This window comes from Somniosus microcephalus, chromosome 16, assembly GCF_052327205.1.
Source record: "Somniosus microcephalus isolate GS21.2 chromosome 16, FLI_Smic_1.0, whole genome shotgun sequence".
Classification (NCBI taxonomy): domain Eukaryota; kingdom Metazoa; phylum Chordata; class Chondrichthyes; order Squaliformes; family Somniosidae; genus Somniosus; species Somniosus microcephalus.
In genome coordinates this window covers 28,386,471-28,401,227 of record NC_141002.1, presented here as the reverse complement: position 1 = coordinate 28,401,227, position 14,757 = coordinate 28,386,471, and the positions used below count along the sequence as shown (strand labels likewise).

At 44.5% G+C, this 14,757-nt stretch overlaps 1 protein-coding gene across 8 annotated transcripts in view; it reads right to left on the bottom strand.

Moving 5' to 3' along the window:
* Positions 1–14,757, bottom strand: part of LOC147106041 (ataxin-7-like protein 1) — a 371,841-nt gene that overhangs the window by 231,857 nt on the left and 125,227 nt on the right. The window contains exon 1 of one of the 8 annotated variants that reach the window (XM_086008732.1): positions 14,090–14,416. The exons of 6 other annotated variants lie outside the window; for them this stretch is intronic. The gene's annotated coding sequence lies outside the window, so the exon portion shown is untranslated. Of the gene's footprint in view, positions 1–14,089; positions 14,417–14,757 lie in introns of those variants that run through there. One more of the 8 variants, XM_086008734.1, reaches the window with a different exon arrangement.

Genomic DNA, 14,757 nt, shown 5'->3' with positions numbered 1-14,757 from the left:
ATTGAAGGTAATGAAAGAGGCATACACTAAGTGAATGGACAGCAGGGAAGAGCATGACAAGAGAGAAGATGAAGAGATTAGGAGAGAAGTCAAAAAAACAATTAGAAAGGCAAAAAGGAACTATGAAATTAAATGATCAAGGAACATAAAACAAAATAGTAAAATATTTTATAAGCTCATAAATAAAAAAAGGAAAGTCAAGATGGGAATAGGGCCACTAAGGGAAGGACAGGATAATATCACAGGCAGCAATAGAGAAATGGCAGAAATACTAAATAATTACTTTGCTTCAGTATTTACCAGGAAGACAGAACAGGTGGACATGACATCGGATGATGAGATTAGAAATGAGATAACTGCATTTAAAATAAAAAAGAGAAATATTAAATAAACTAATCAAACTCAAAGAGGATAAAACCCCTGGTCCGGATGGATTACATCTGCACATTTTAAAAGAATCTAGGGAAGAGATAGCAGAGGTATACACATATTTAATAATTCGTTAGAAGCAAGGTGTCATGCCAACGGACTGGCAGATAGCTGACGTAATACCTATATTTAAGAAGGGAGATAGAACATGTCCAGGCAACTATAGACCAGTCAAGTTAACATTGGTGGTAGGAAAAATAATGGAATCCCTACTAAAAGGAGAAAATAGAAGAACATCTAGAAACCAAAAATATAATAATGAATAGTCAGCACGGATTTCAAAAGGGAAAGTGTTGCTTGACCAACCTCATTACATTTTTTGAAGAGGTAACCTAGTGAGTAGACAAGGGTAATGCAGTATATGTTATTTATCTTGATTTTCTAAAGGCCTTCGATAAGGTACCACATAATACACTACTGAATAAGGCCAGAGCATGCAGAGTCAGGGGACATGTAGCAGAATTGATAACTAGCTGGCTTCAGGACAGAAAGTGGAGAGTAGGGGTAGCTATTCAGAGTGGCAGAAGGTGAGAAGTGGTGTTCCACAAGGATCAGTGCTGGGACCACTGGTGTTCACAATTTGTATTAATGATTTAGACGTTGGAATCAGAAACATAGGGCTGGATTTTGCCAGCACTCAGAGGGCGGATTTGGAGGCGAGGCAAAGGTTAAAATCGTTTTGATTGATGGCGGGTTGCGATCCCGCCGTCAACCTGCCTCCAAACAATTTTCCCAAGTGTCAGATCCCCAATTTGCTTGGAACCGACACCTAGCGGCGGGAAGAGGATTAAAGCCAATTACCTGCCTATTAACAGGTAGTTGCTAGTAGTTGACAGGCTATTTTTGAATTTTGCCACTTCTGCCTCGGGTTTCCCGATGTTCGGACACTACGCCAGGTAAGTGTGTTGTGTTGCGAGTCTGCTGTAATGTTTCTGGATTGATGACAGCTGCAGAAGTGATGTGAAGGATCCAATGTTGCACTGGTGAGTCTCAGAGGTAAGAAAATGTTGGGAAATGCATTTTTAATACATTTACACATTTCTTTAGGTTACAGGTTTTGAAATCCATGTCCAGTGCCACCTCACTGTGAGAACCTCTCTCACCAGTGATAGATCGCTTCTGTTACCTCACCTGCAGCTGCAATCTATTCCAGCCTATGGAGGGAGTCATTGGAGAGCCTGGGTGCAAGAGGTCACCTTTGTGCAGTGCTTGTCAGTGTCTGCAGCACCGCAATGCTGTCAAACACTGAGAAATCAACTGTCAAAAAAAATTGTGCGTTTTAAGGAAACCGGCAGATGGCGCGTCATCAAAGGACGTCATCTGACGTGCTTCCTCTTAATTGGCCGGCAAGCCCGCAGGGTGGGCTTAACAAGGTCAATCAACATAAAATCACGGCTGTGTTCCGGATGCAGTTGGGGGCAGGACTGGAAGCCGGAAACCACCTGGCCCACACCCAACCGCCTCCATTGATAAAATCACCGCCATAATTTCTAAATTTGCAGATGACACCAAATTGGGGGGGGGATAGTCAATACTGAGGAGAACTGCAACAAATTACAAGAAGACATTAATAATCTTGAAGAATGGGCATATAATTGGCAAATTAAATTCAACACAGATAAATGTGAGGTATTACATTTTGGTAAGAAAAATAGTGAGGTCACATATTACTTGGAAAATATGAATATAAATGGGGTAGAAGAGCAAAGGGATCTCTGAGTACAAATACACAAATCACGGAAAATAGTGTCACAGGTTAACAAGGCCATAAAAAAAGCAAACCAAGCACTAGGGTTTATTTCTAGAGGGATAGAATTGAAGAGTAGAAAAGTTATGCTAAACTTGCGTCGAACCTTGGTTAGACCACACTTGGAGTACTGCGTGCAATTCTGGTCGCCATATTATAAAAAGGATATAGAGGCACTGGAGAGGGTGCAAAAATGATTTACAAGGATGATACCAGAAATGCAAGAGTATACCCATCAAGAAAGGTTGAACAGGTTGGGTCTCTTTTCGCTTGAAAAGAGAAGGCTGAATGGTGATCTAATAGAGGTGATCTAATAGAGGTCTTTAAAATTATGAAAGGTTTTGATAAGAGTAGATACAGAGAGAGTATTTCCACTTGTGGGGAAGAGCAAAACTAGAAGCCATCGATATAAGATAGTCAACAAGAAATCAAATAGGGAATTCAGAAGGAACTTCTTTACCCAGAGAGTGGTGAGAATGTGGAACTCGCTACCACAGGGAGTGGTTGAAGTGAATAGTATAGATACATTTAAGAGGAGGCTAGATAAGCATATGAGGGAGAAGGGAATAGAGGGTTATGCTGATAGATTTAGATGAGGAAAGACAGGAGGAGGCTCAAGTGGAGCATAAACGCCGGTATGGACTGGTTGGACCGAATGGCCTGTTTCTGTGCCGTATATCCTATGTAATATAATTACCGCGGATGTGATGTCACACTACTGAAACACATTCAGACACCGTTGATAAATAATACAATAACACTGTTCAGGATCATCAGTTTTTCGTACCCACTGTCCATATGACCTATTCAGAAAATCTTTCTTCATATCACTGCAAAAGTCATTTATTTTTCACAGATTTATTAATGATTGCTCTGTTATCTCCACATTTAAAGAAAACCGGCATGATGACTTTGTTGCCTCTGCTAGTGGAATACGCGTAGAAATTAACCTTCATCCACCATCACTAGTCTCTGACAGTGTGCCCATGTTCCTATCTTTAGTTTGCCCACTGATAAGCACAAAGTAGAACCAAGCAGCATCCATTATGGAAATTCCAATGTTCTCGCCAACAACACGTGGAAAGAGCTCACAAAGATTAAGACCATTTGTTCATCTGCCTCTGCCACACACCCCAATCCCCTTGTCTGCCAAGCCAAACCTCTCCCAAGGCTCCCCTGTGCCCTAGCTCTGAACGCATGCCTTTCTCTAGTTTCTCTCTTACCTTCTGCTCTATCTGTGTGAAGGAGACCCACTTCTTGGCTCGCTTGACCCCATTCCCACCAAACTGTTGGCCACTAATGTACTACTAGTGTTTATTTCAGTATCACTGCACGCAAGCTATAAACAAAGACGAAAGGGCCTAAAAAGTGAATCTGTGGGCTGTAAAGACTGATTAGGTAAGATTTTTTTTAAAATCTACATATGCAAGAAAGTTGAAATAAAAACAAACAGCCCCAGCTCAATCAGCATCGATGAATATTTTTTTGGGACCAGAGTTCTTAAGAACTAGGGGTTGAATAAAGCACCTCAATGAGTAAGAATACAAGATACTGGTTAAATGTACTTACTTTCTTAAATTTGGCGCGCTGTCTTGCTCCATTCTCTCACAAATACACCACCCACTAGCCCTCCGTCTTTCGTCGGATAATCCCGCCTCTGCCCGCACTTAATTCGTCCAAATTTATTCACCATGTAGATGCAGCTCAATTTCCCCCTGCTTTGATTGGTCAGTTCCACCATCAATCATCAATCATCAGTCACCCTGGTTTGACAACATGGTGGGCGGTGCCTCCAGCACGTCACGACGAGTGTTGTTGAAACATCAGCCGCGCCTGCGATAACTACTTATAATGTATTGTTTTTGGATGTAACTAATGGGGGTGAAATTTTAAATTTATTTTCCTAGGTCAGATTTCTTGTTTATTGCCTGAAACTATTTTAAATTCAATCACTGAACATTTTATTCGGAGACCAGTTTCCAGTACCAGGGGCTCTTCCGGGGACACTGTTTGCTCGGAGACACTGTACCTCATCCGGAGACGGTCCCCGGAAAACAGGAACGTACGGTCAGCCTAACTTCCTGGGTCTGAGTCTCTTTGTCAGCCGCCTTCTGGGAACCATGACCTTCGGAACCCGGAGCTTTCAATAGACTTCCGTTCGCCAACCTGTCTCTCTCAGCTATCCACTCTTCATTATTTTTCCCGGCAGTACCAAACCCATGGAGGAACTCCGCTCTCTCCCTCAACCACCTGCTGGAAATGACTATTTTGCAATCCCGCATCTCCTTCAATACACTCTGGCAAGCTGCCCTCTCTTCACAGAATCACAGAAACCCCAGTGCAGATAGAGGCCATTTCGGCCCATCGAGCCTGCACCGACACATATCCCACCCGATCCCCGTAACCCCTACACCAACACATATCCCACCCTATCCCCGTAACCCCACGTCTTTAATCCCCCTAACACTAAGGGTCAATTTATCATAGCCAATCAACCTAACCCGCACATCTTTGGACTGTGGGAGGAAACCGGAGCACCCGGAGGAAACCCACGCAAACACGGGGAGAATGTGCAAACTCCACACAGACAGTCACCCGAGGCCGGATTCGAACCCGGGTCCCTGGCGCTGTGAGGCAACAGTGCTAACCACTATGCCACCGTGCTCTTCTGCAGCTTGGTTATTTTCCCCTGCATTTAAAAAAAGTACCAGCTCTAAAACGGAGGAGGGTTCTGTTGGTGGTTTGGGGAGGGAGACTTTAGGCTTCTGGTTTGGGAGAGGAGAAGGTTCTGCTGAACATTTGGGCGGCTGGAGTCTGCTGGAGTTTTGAGCGGGCTCTGCTGGAGGTTCACGGGGAGGTTCTGCTGGAGGCCGGGTTGAGGGGGATTAGTAATCAGACCTTTTCTCTAAAACAGAAATAACCATTCGTCCCAGCAAATTTCAATTCACTCTCAAAAATAACAACTCCCAATTGCAATGCATGCTGTTAAAACATGTAATGTACCAGTCATTATAAAGCCTATCCTGTGATTCACCAGGAGCATTGCCATGAGGATCCACTCATTATAGAGAAACCAATGAATGCCTCCCCCCTTCCCCACCCCCAGAGCTTTGCCTATCAATCAAATTACCAGTCTATTAAATAAACCTATCTGCTGCAACAAGTTCGAAGTCAAAGACAATTGAAATATATTGGTAAACATCAAGGTATAAGGGGAAGAATTGTTCTGGTCATTGTGTGTAGCAACATCATAAATGTGTTCATGTCGAAAGCATTTACAATTTCACTAGAAATGTAGACCAGAGAAAATCTCCCTATGATGACACTATACATAATGACTTGTCCCTCTGTGATGTTACTGAAGGTGGTTTGAATTATCATTTCTTTTTTACAAGGACATTCAAATCACATTTTGAGCACGTTATCCACCAGTAGAAAGAATAAATCCCACAAGGTTGAAGACAATAGTTGAGTTTTTAAGAACTGAATTCAAATAAAGAAAACACACACACACACACACACATGGATGGCTGGAACAGTAATAATTTAAAACAGTGAACTTTTACAGGCAACACAGGGATTGAGATTGCACTTCATTGATCTGGTCAGACTCGCTCCATAATAATGTTAACTAAGTGAACTAGTGGAACAGCTAGTCCAAGTAATCTACTGGATTGCAACAGCATGTTTGTTTCCCTGCAGATCACGTTGTAGCATAATACAGTCACAATTTTGCAGATGAAACACTGGAACAATGCTGAATCACCTAGAAATGGAGAAGAGTATCACAGCAGGTCACATACCATCACAGTCAGAGGGGGACAGCTGTTCAACACATACAAAGGCAGTAAGGTTAATTGTTAAAACATGACACAGGTTATTATATCACTCTCACTGGATTCAAGCCAAATCCCACAGGATTGGAAAATAGCAAATAAGAACATAAGAATTAGGAACAGGAGTAGGTCATATGGCCCCTCGAGCCTGCTCCACTATTCAATAAGATCATGGCTGATCTTCGACCTCAACTCCACTATCCCATCTGATCCCCATATCCCTTGATTCCCCTAGAGTCCACAAATCTATCTATCTCAGCCTAGAATAATACTCAACGATTCATCATCCACAGCCTTTTGGGGTAGAGAATTCCAAAGATTCACAACTCTGAGGGAAGAAATTCCTCTTCATTTAAGTCTTAAATGGCTGACCCCTTATCCTGACCTAGTTCTAGACTCTCCAACCAAGGGAAACAACCTCTCAGCATCTACCCGGTCAATCCCCCTCAGAATCTTATATGTACCAATTAGGTCAACCTCTCATTCTTCGAAAGTCCAGAGAATATAGGCCCAATCTATTCAATCTCTCCTCAGAGGACAACCCTCTCATCCCAGGAATCAAATGTGACACCCATCTTCAAAAAAAAAGGGTGGGGTGAGGGAGGGATGTATCATCTAATTACAGACCTGTAAGCCTTATTTCCATTGTTAGAAAAGTGTTTGAAAGTATTATGAGGGTTAACATAATGGAGCATCTTATGGGGCATGAGCTAATTCAAGGCAGTCAGGATGGTTTTAGGAGTGGGAGGTCATGCCTGACTAATTTATTGGATTTGTTTGAGGAGCTGACAGTTCTAGTAGATATGGGTGAGACAGTGGATGTTACCTACCTGGATTTCAGGTAGGCATTTGGCACTGTCCAACATAATAGGCTCATACACAAGGTCCAAGCGCCTGGGATAGATGAGAATGTATTAAAATAGATTGACAAATGGTTAATCAGTAGACAATGTGTAGTACTCCACGGACAGGTTTCTGCTCGTCAGCCAGTTACCAGTGCCACAAGATTCAGTGTTGGGGGTGCCGTTATTCCTAATTTTTATAAATGATTTCAATGGAATTATATCAAAAGTGTTCAACTTTGCAGACGATGCCAAATTGGGAGTAGTGGGAAATGATTAATATCAGTGCACACAAATTCAAAAGGATCTTGACAAGTCTGATCAGTGGGCAGAGTAATGGCAGATGCCGTTTAATACAGGGAAATGTAAGGTTATGAAATTTGGCAGAGGGAAGGCTGATGTAGATTATGTGCTAAATGAGAATGTATTTGATGTATTGGAGTAGGAGAGAGATCATAGAATGGTTACAGCACAGAAGGAGGCCATTCGGCCTGTCGAGCCCATGCCAGCTCTCTGCAAGAGCACTTCAGCTAGTCCCATTCCCCCGCCCTTTCCCCGTAGCTCTGCAAATCTTTTTCCTTCAGGTACTTATCCAACTCCCTTTTGAAAACCACGATTGAGTCTGCCTCCTCCACACTTTAAGGCAGTGCATTCCAGATCATAACCAGTCGCTGCGTAAAAAAGTTTTTCCTCATGTCGCCTTTGGTTCTGCTGTCAATCACCTTAAACCTGTGTCCTCTGGTTCAGCACAATGTTCCCAAGCAGCTAAAATAGCAAACAGAATGTTGGGGTGCATAGCAAGGGGCTGTAACGTACAAATCCAGAGAGGTAATTTTAAAATTGTACAGGAAACTTTGGTTTATCCAGAGGTTGTATGTCCGGAAACCTCGATCTACCGGCAGAAATCAGAAGCCGTTTTGTTAGGTTTTTTTTCTTCTCGTGGCGTTTTTTTTCTTCTCGTGGCTTTTTTTTCCAACAGTCAGGCTCTGGAAAGTCTCTCTGAAGCTGTTGCTAAGCTACAGAGATGCTTCCAAGGTACGGGCCGACTGTTTAGAAGCTGTTGCTAAGCAACAGTGTTTGTTGTCAGATACGGAGATGAAAACCTCCGTATGCTTCAACATTAACGCTGTTATGTCCGGCAGTTTTGATAGATCGGCAACAGTTCGGTCCCGTCGGTACCGGATATAACAAAGTTTCCTGTACTTAGCTTTGGTGAGACCACATCTGGAGTACTGCACTCAGCTTTAGTCTCCCTATTTCTAAAAAGGATATTTAGCTATTGGAGGGGGTGCAGAAAAGGGCTACAAGGCTGATCCCAGAACTTAAGGGAATGATGTATGAAGGAAGATTGGCTACCATGTGTCTTTTCTCTCTTGAAAGAGAAGACTGAGTGGGGGATAAGAAAGATGTGTTAAAATTATGGATGGGGTGGGCAAATTGGATCCAAGTAAGTTTTTCTGCCGTGTACAGAATTTAAGCACAAAGGGTCATATTTACAAATTAAGGAGAAAAAAAAATAGAAAATGCAGCAGGAATTTTTATTTTACTAAAAGCGTGATAAGTATGTGGAACAGATTACCGGTATGGGTGGGGGGGGGAGGCAGGGGGGAAAGAAACTTTAATAGGTTCCGAGAAGGAACTAGACAGGGTTTTGTCAACAAATTGTATTTACGGTTCTAGAAATGCACCGGAGGAATAGTGTGGGTCGTGGGCTCCATGGACCAAAGGTCTGAAACTGTTATTATATTACAGAACTACCAAAAAAGTCTAAAAGGTTTTAAACAAAACCTTTAACACTTCTAATGAGTTAACATTGGTAAAGCACTTCTCAAGGTGACTCAAATAAAACTACTGGTTGCAGTTAAGGAAGCCATATACACACTGATAACTGCATTCTTGCCTTTCTACAGCACACCTGTTCCCATTTATTTGTACAGGAGCTTGTTCGGTCGTGTGTGGAATAAAGAGTGCAGATGATTTTGTGGGGGGAATTCCGTATGTACACAGTGTGCATAGTGTGTAAGGCCAGCGCACACGAAAGTGCCATAGCCAAAAAAATTTGCATTGCCCGACATCCCAGAAACAGCAGCGCACCCGACTTGTTTTTACCCAGGAGGTTAGGTTAGTATTTTAAAATACAGTGTTTAAATTGCAGCCATAAGCCAGATAGAGAGGCGGAGGGAGAAAGGAAAATAAAGAACTTGCATTTAGATAGCACCTTTCATGACCTCAAGACACCACAGAGCTCTTCACAGGTAATGAAGTACTTTGAGGTGTAGTCATTGTAATGTGGGGAACTGCAGCAGCCAATTTGTGCACAGCAAGGTCCCACAAACAGCAATGAGATAGATGACCAGATAATGGGGTTGATTTTATCTCAGGTGCGGGGAATTGGCAGGTTCCCCGAATTTAGTGATTCCCACACGATTCTAAATGGGTCTATGAGATTGATGCAATTTTAACTCAATTGGCCAACTGATTTCCAACGTGTGGGAAGCAGTGGCAATTGAGTATTTCCAGTCAGAAAGTCGCAGAATATGATGTCATCATTGCTGCTGCTTTTAAGGTACACAGCAAGCCTTGCTTCCTCCGCAGGCTCCCAAACTTCACCATTAAGATGGCACAGGAGCCTGCAGGAGCAAAGGCCAGCGGGAGGGCCAGATCTGCCCCCAAATTTGATGGGGCTTCACTCCAGGCATTGCTGGATGGTGCTAGGGCCCACAGGGAGGTCCTGTTCCCTTCTTCAGGGAGGAAGAGGCCTCCCAGTCAGACCAAGGCTGTGTGGCTAAAGGTGGCAGGTCAAGTCAACTGCTTGGGGCTCACACGAAGAACGTGGATGCAGTGCAGGAAAAGATTCCATGACCTTCTTCGCACTGGAAAAGTAAGTACTGTATGATGTTTCCATCACCCTCAATCTGATCCCCATTGCCTTTCCTCACCAGCACTCAGCTTTAGCAATCTCTTCCTCTACATCCCACTTGACACTCACATCCATGCACCCTTACCCATTCCCTCTCTCTCTATGCTCCTATTCACAGAATGCCACCATGCAGCCCTCACACTCCCTCTCACTCTGATGCTTTGAACACAACTGACAACACACAGGGAGGGCCCTTGGTATTGCAACCTCACTCCATCTTTGTCTCCTTCTAAGTATCTATGCTATGCAATCTCTGCACTCACTCCTTCATTCTCACTCAACCTCCACTTGCCTCCCTCATTGCAGGAAAAGAGAGCTCACAACAGGAGAGAGCGAGCCAGGTCAGGAGGAGAGCCACCCTCATTAGCCCAACTCACCCCCTGGGAAGAAGGCGTCCTGGAGATTGCTGGGGCTGACCGAGATGTGGACATTGGGGAAGGACAGACAGGAGCATCCCCGCAAGCTGGTGACAGAATAGTTTTCCATCTCTCTCATTGGCATTGCATGATTCGCTGATAATGATTCTGAAGCTACATCGTATGGACTTATGATCATCTGCAAAACGCAATGTGCATGTAACCTTGGCATCACATCTCTAACTTTTTCCTCGACTCCCCAACAGGACCATCGAGAGCCCCCGTCCCCACTGTGCAGGAGGAAGAGCCCGAGTAGCCAGACTCCTCAGAGGAGTCTGCAACCTCTGAGGGCGCAGCGTCAGCAGAAATAAGCGCACCCAGCACCAGCGCAGACACTCACACCTCGGTGGGACCTTCGGGACATAGAGTTGTCACCTGGTGTATCACAGCTCACAAGTGAGCATCAGCAGATTGTGGAGACAGGGACAGCAGTGGAGAGGCCTCGTCGGAGGGCGCAGGACTCTGCCAGCTCGGCTCAGCTGCATGTCGACCCTCTGCCTCTGGTTCCATCCGTAAGACCAGAGGTGATGGAACTCCATGCACAAATGCAGGAGTCTCTGGCAGGTTTTGTCTCCAGGGTCGCTGCAAGTGTGGAGCGAATGGAGGAGTCCATAGCGAACATGAGCAGAGCCTTTGTGGAGTCATTGGCGCATGAACGCATGAACACGGAAAGAATGGCTACCTACGTGGAAATGATTGCTGCCTCCGTGGTAAGGCTGGCTACCGCAGAGGAGCGGATGGCTACGGTAGAGGAGAAGAGGGCAATGGTAGAGGAGAGGAGGGATACGGCCATGGAGGAGCTTAGTCGCCAGGGTATGGAAAACATGGTGAGTGTTCAGAATAGAATGACATCTCTTGAGGAGCGATGGGCATCTATTGAACAGAGAAACCAGACTTTCATGGAAGTCCTTCTGAGTAGGACTGCCATTGTAGATACGGGTCCCCATGGCCCCCCTGATGTGCAGCAAGCTGCTCTCAAGCCACTTGCAGGCACTGAGGGGGACCTGACCCATGAGAGGGAGGTTGGTGGCAGAACTCAAGGAAGTGGGGGCTCCTCTCCAAGCCACTGCAGAGCCCTCGGTCAGAGCCCCGCTTGAGTCCACACCCAACGGAGATAGAGGTCTCAACCCCTGCACAGCCGCAGGAGCAGCAGACTGCTGGCGAGCCCTCACAGGCTCGCCACCCCAGAGGACACCTGCCAAAGGTGTCGAGACAGGAGCAGCAGGAAAGTGAGCAAGGGGCCTCCACATCTGCTGAAGCCACAGGGGAACCACTACGTAGGAGCACGCGTATGAGGAAAATAAAGCACAAATAATCACAAGGGTAGCCACTTGGGTGAAATGCTGTGTATTTTGTAAAAATGCCATCAGTTGCTTGTTTTTCATAAAAATTCTGATGGCGACTTCTGCAGTTGTGGCGTGTGTCATTTCACGAATGCGGCTGGAGGTCCTCTAATGCCAAGAGGAGAAGGAAAAAAAGACCTCCCATGCTTCTGGTAGGTGCCTCAGTTGAGGGAGTGCTGAGTGAGGGTGGCGAGAGGGGTCTCGCAGGAGGTCACACTGGAGAAGTGTGTGAGGCTCCAACCTTCCACAGCTGTGGTTAGGCCTGGTAAAAGTTGCCCCAGACCTGAGACAACAAAGTCCTGCCACCTGCAAATGATGACTGATCAAATATTCTCTTTAATGTTGGACCTGCAGCTGATAGTCAGCAAGCCAATAGTGTTCACGCCAGGTTTCACAGGCGTCATCCCCACCAGGTGCGTTTTACATGGGAAAAGGGTTAACCAGGCAAGGGCCTGTTAAAATGGAATTATAAAGGCCAATCAGTGCTGTTTAAGGGCCCTAAAGACCAGTCCCTCCTGTTGCAGGCGGGACTGATTTGGGTCAATCAGACACACCTAGGTTAAAATGGCATGGAGGCGGGAACCAGGTGGGGGGGTCCCGACCCCCAGGTTTTGCGATTTTAACCCCCCGCACGCCTAAAAGCCCGCCTGTCGGCTGCGTTAAAATCAAGCCCAATATGTTTTCGGTAGTGTTGGTTGATGGACAAATGTTGGTCCTCCTGCTCGTCTTCAAAAAGTGCCATGGAATTCTTTACGTACACCTGAGAGGACAGAAAGTTGGCACCTCTGACAGTGCAGCACTGGATTACGTACACAAGTATCTGGAACTGGATCCCATGACCTGACTCAGTTATACTATATTTGATGCCAATTTGAAGTGGTATGAGATAGCCCTGTAGAGGAGGCCCCACACCTCATGGCTTTAGTTATACGGCCATTATTGTGTTGATGCACAACCCAAAAACACATTGTATCAATGCAAAAGTAACTGTATAACTGCACCCAAAGAAGCAACAAGTACCTATATGCCAGGTGTGGTTGGCAGGATGTAGTGCCACGATCAAGTGAATACGCACAATTAAAACAGTTTCTGGGAAGAACTGTACCCTATGTTGCTATATTTCTGTGTTAAACGAAGGCAAATAAGTGTGAGAAAGAGTGCATTATTATCAATAGAAGTTACTTTTGTCAGTGATTTTGCAAAGGAAGATATCTTATTTTTCCTTTTAAAACAAAATGTCTGATTCCGTTCTGCCTCCAAGGGACTGTAAGCGAGGAAATTGTGCCTGCCTGCTCCGACTCCAACATGGGCTGACCTGTGTTTCTGAGGCAACGTGTCCCAGAGAGACGGACATGGCAGTCTTGTCATTCTATCTATTTATCATTAAAGGATGCTGCAGACTTGGGGTAGAGTATTCCCCAACTCAATCATTCAGAAATTGACTTTTAAAATTAGAAACTAACTGTGAAGAATATCCTTAAGGGTGAGATTCCAGGTAACAAGATGAAAATCTTCTAGGAACATTGAAAACACAAGTACGCCATTCAGCCTCGGGCCTGCTCTGCCATTCAACTAGATCATGACCAATCTGTACCTCAACTCCATTTACCCGCCTTCGCTCCATATCCCTCGATACCCTTGCCTAACAAAAATTCTATCAGTCTTGAAAGCTCCAACTGACCCAGCATCCACAGCCTTTGAGGGAAAGAGAGTTCCAAATTTCTACTTTTCTGTGTGTGAAAATGGCCTTCCTGATTTTCTAAAAGCTGAACAGGCAGCTGTGGACTGAAGCAAGAATTAACTTACAGTAATAAACTTCTGAACGTGTACGGTTCATATTTAAACAAATCCTTGAAGGAAACCTGAGAATGCATCAGTGGAACAATGGCCACTGCCACAGAGTAGCTTTCATCATTTTTTGTTGGTTGAAAACTTTAAAAAGGTTATCCTGGGTACAACAAAACCTGTGTTACTTGGAGGTTGTGGTTCCGAGCTAGTCCCCTTACGCGGGAGATCCAGTGACGTTTTCTTTAGTGTAATAATGGGATTCTCATTTTACTGAAGGATAGAGAGCAACGGCACATCTCTCGTATGAATGAGTAACACCACGGGGAGAGAGGAATTCCTCAGAGGCACGGAAACCTCAGTAACAAAACAGCTATTGTCAAAAAGTGCACTTGTCTTACGACAAATTCAATTATTCCATTTTAAAAAGTTGTTTGTTTTATAGAACGAAAAAGCCCTTTCTTGAACAGTCCTGGTTTGCTCCAAATGGGCCCTATGGACAACTGCTGGATAATCTGAGGCACACTTAACGTGGAAATGGCCATCTGTTTCAGGTTTGCAAACTTTTGGCAATTGGTGCAAGTAACTGATTAATTCACATCTCTCAGCACCACCCCCCTAACCAAAAAAATAATTCTGAAACCAAAACAAACAGAGGTTCCTATCTGTCCTCCCCAAGATCCCAGAAATGCATTTGCTATAGGCCTTAGTAATAAAAATAGCATTAACAAGCAGCTGCAGGAATAATAGCGACCTAAGTGAAAGTCATACCTGATTAACACTTCCAACCTTTGCTGACGGCAACAAATGGAAATGTAGATTATAGGAAACACTGCGTGGGCCGAGTTAAACAGAAAAACAATTTCTGACTTCCAGGTCTGCAGATGGTGCTTTACAGTAGGTCAAGTGTTTTTTTTGCACACTCTGTACTATCTTGTCGTGCGACGTTCTGAAAGCACAGCACCATCTACAGGGCTGGAGCAAGAAAGCAGAAACAAATATTGAATATTGCAACTTCTACTGCAACATTTTCTTAAAGGGGCAACGTCGCTCAGTCACGAGCACAGGGATAGAGCCAGAAACTTGTTCAATCCCCTGTTGAAACCTTTTTACAAGAACAGGTTGAATTCACAACGACTTGATTTCTATACTAGTCATATTTTTCAGGCAACTTTTCAAGTTCAGACATATAAGTGCCTGAACATTGTGTTCAGTGACCTTCCATTTCTGTATGAAGGTACATTGTTACAATACAGTTCAAAGTTGCAATGACTTTCTTGTCTAGTTCACATCTCAACTGGTACTGCCGTGTTTGCAGTTGCTAACTGTGTATTCAATGAAGCGTCAAAGTGCTGCCATTACTCACTATATAACAGACAACAATGACTAAGAAAGTGTTTGCTTAACACATTAGTGACTGTTTTCGTACAAGGCATTGC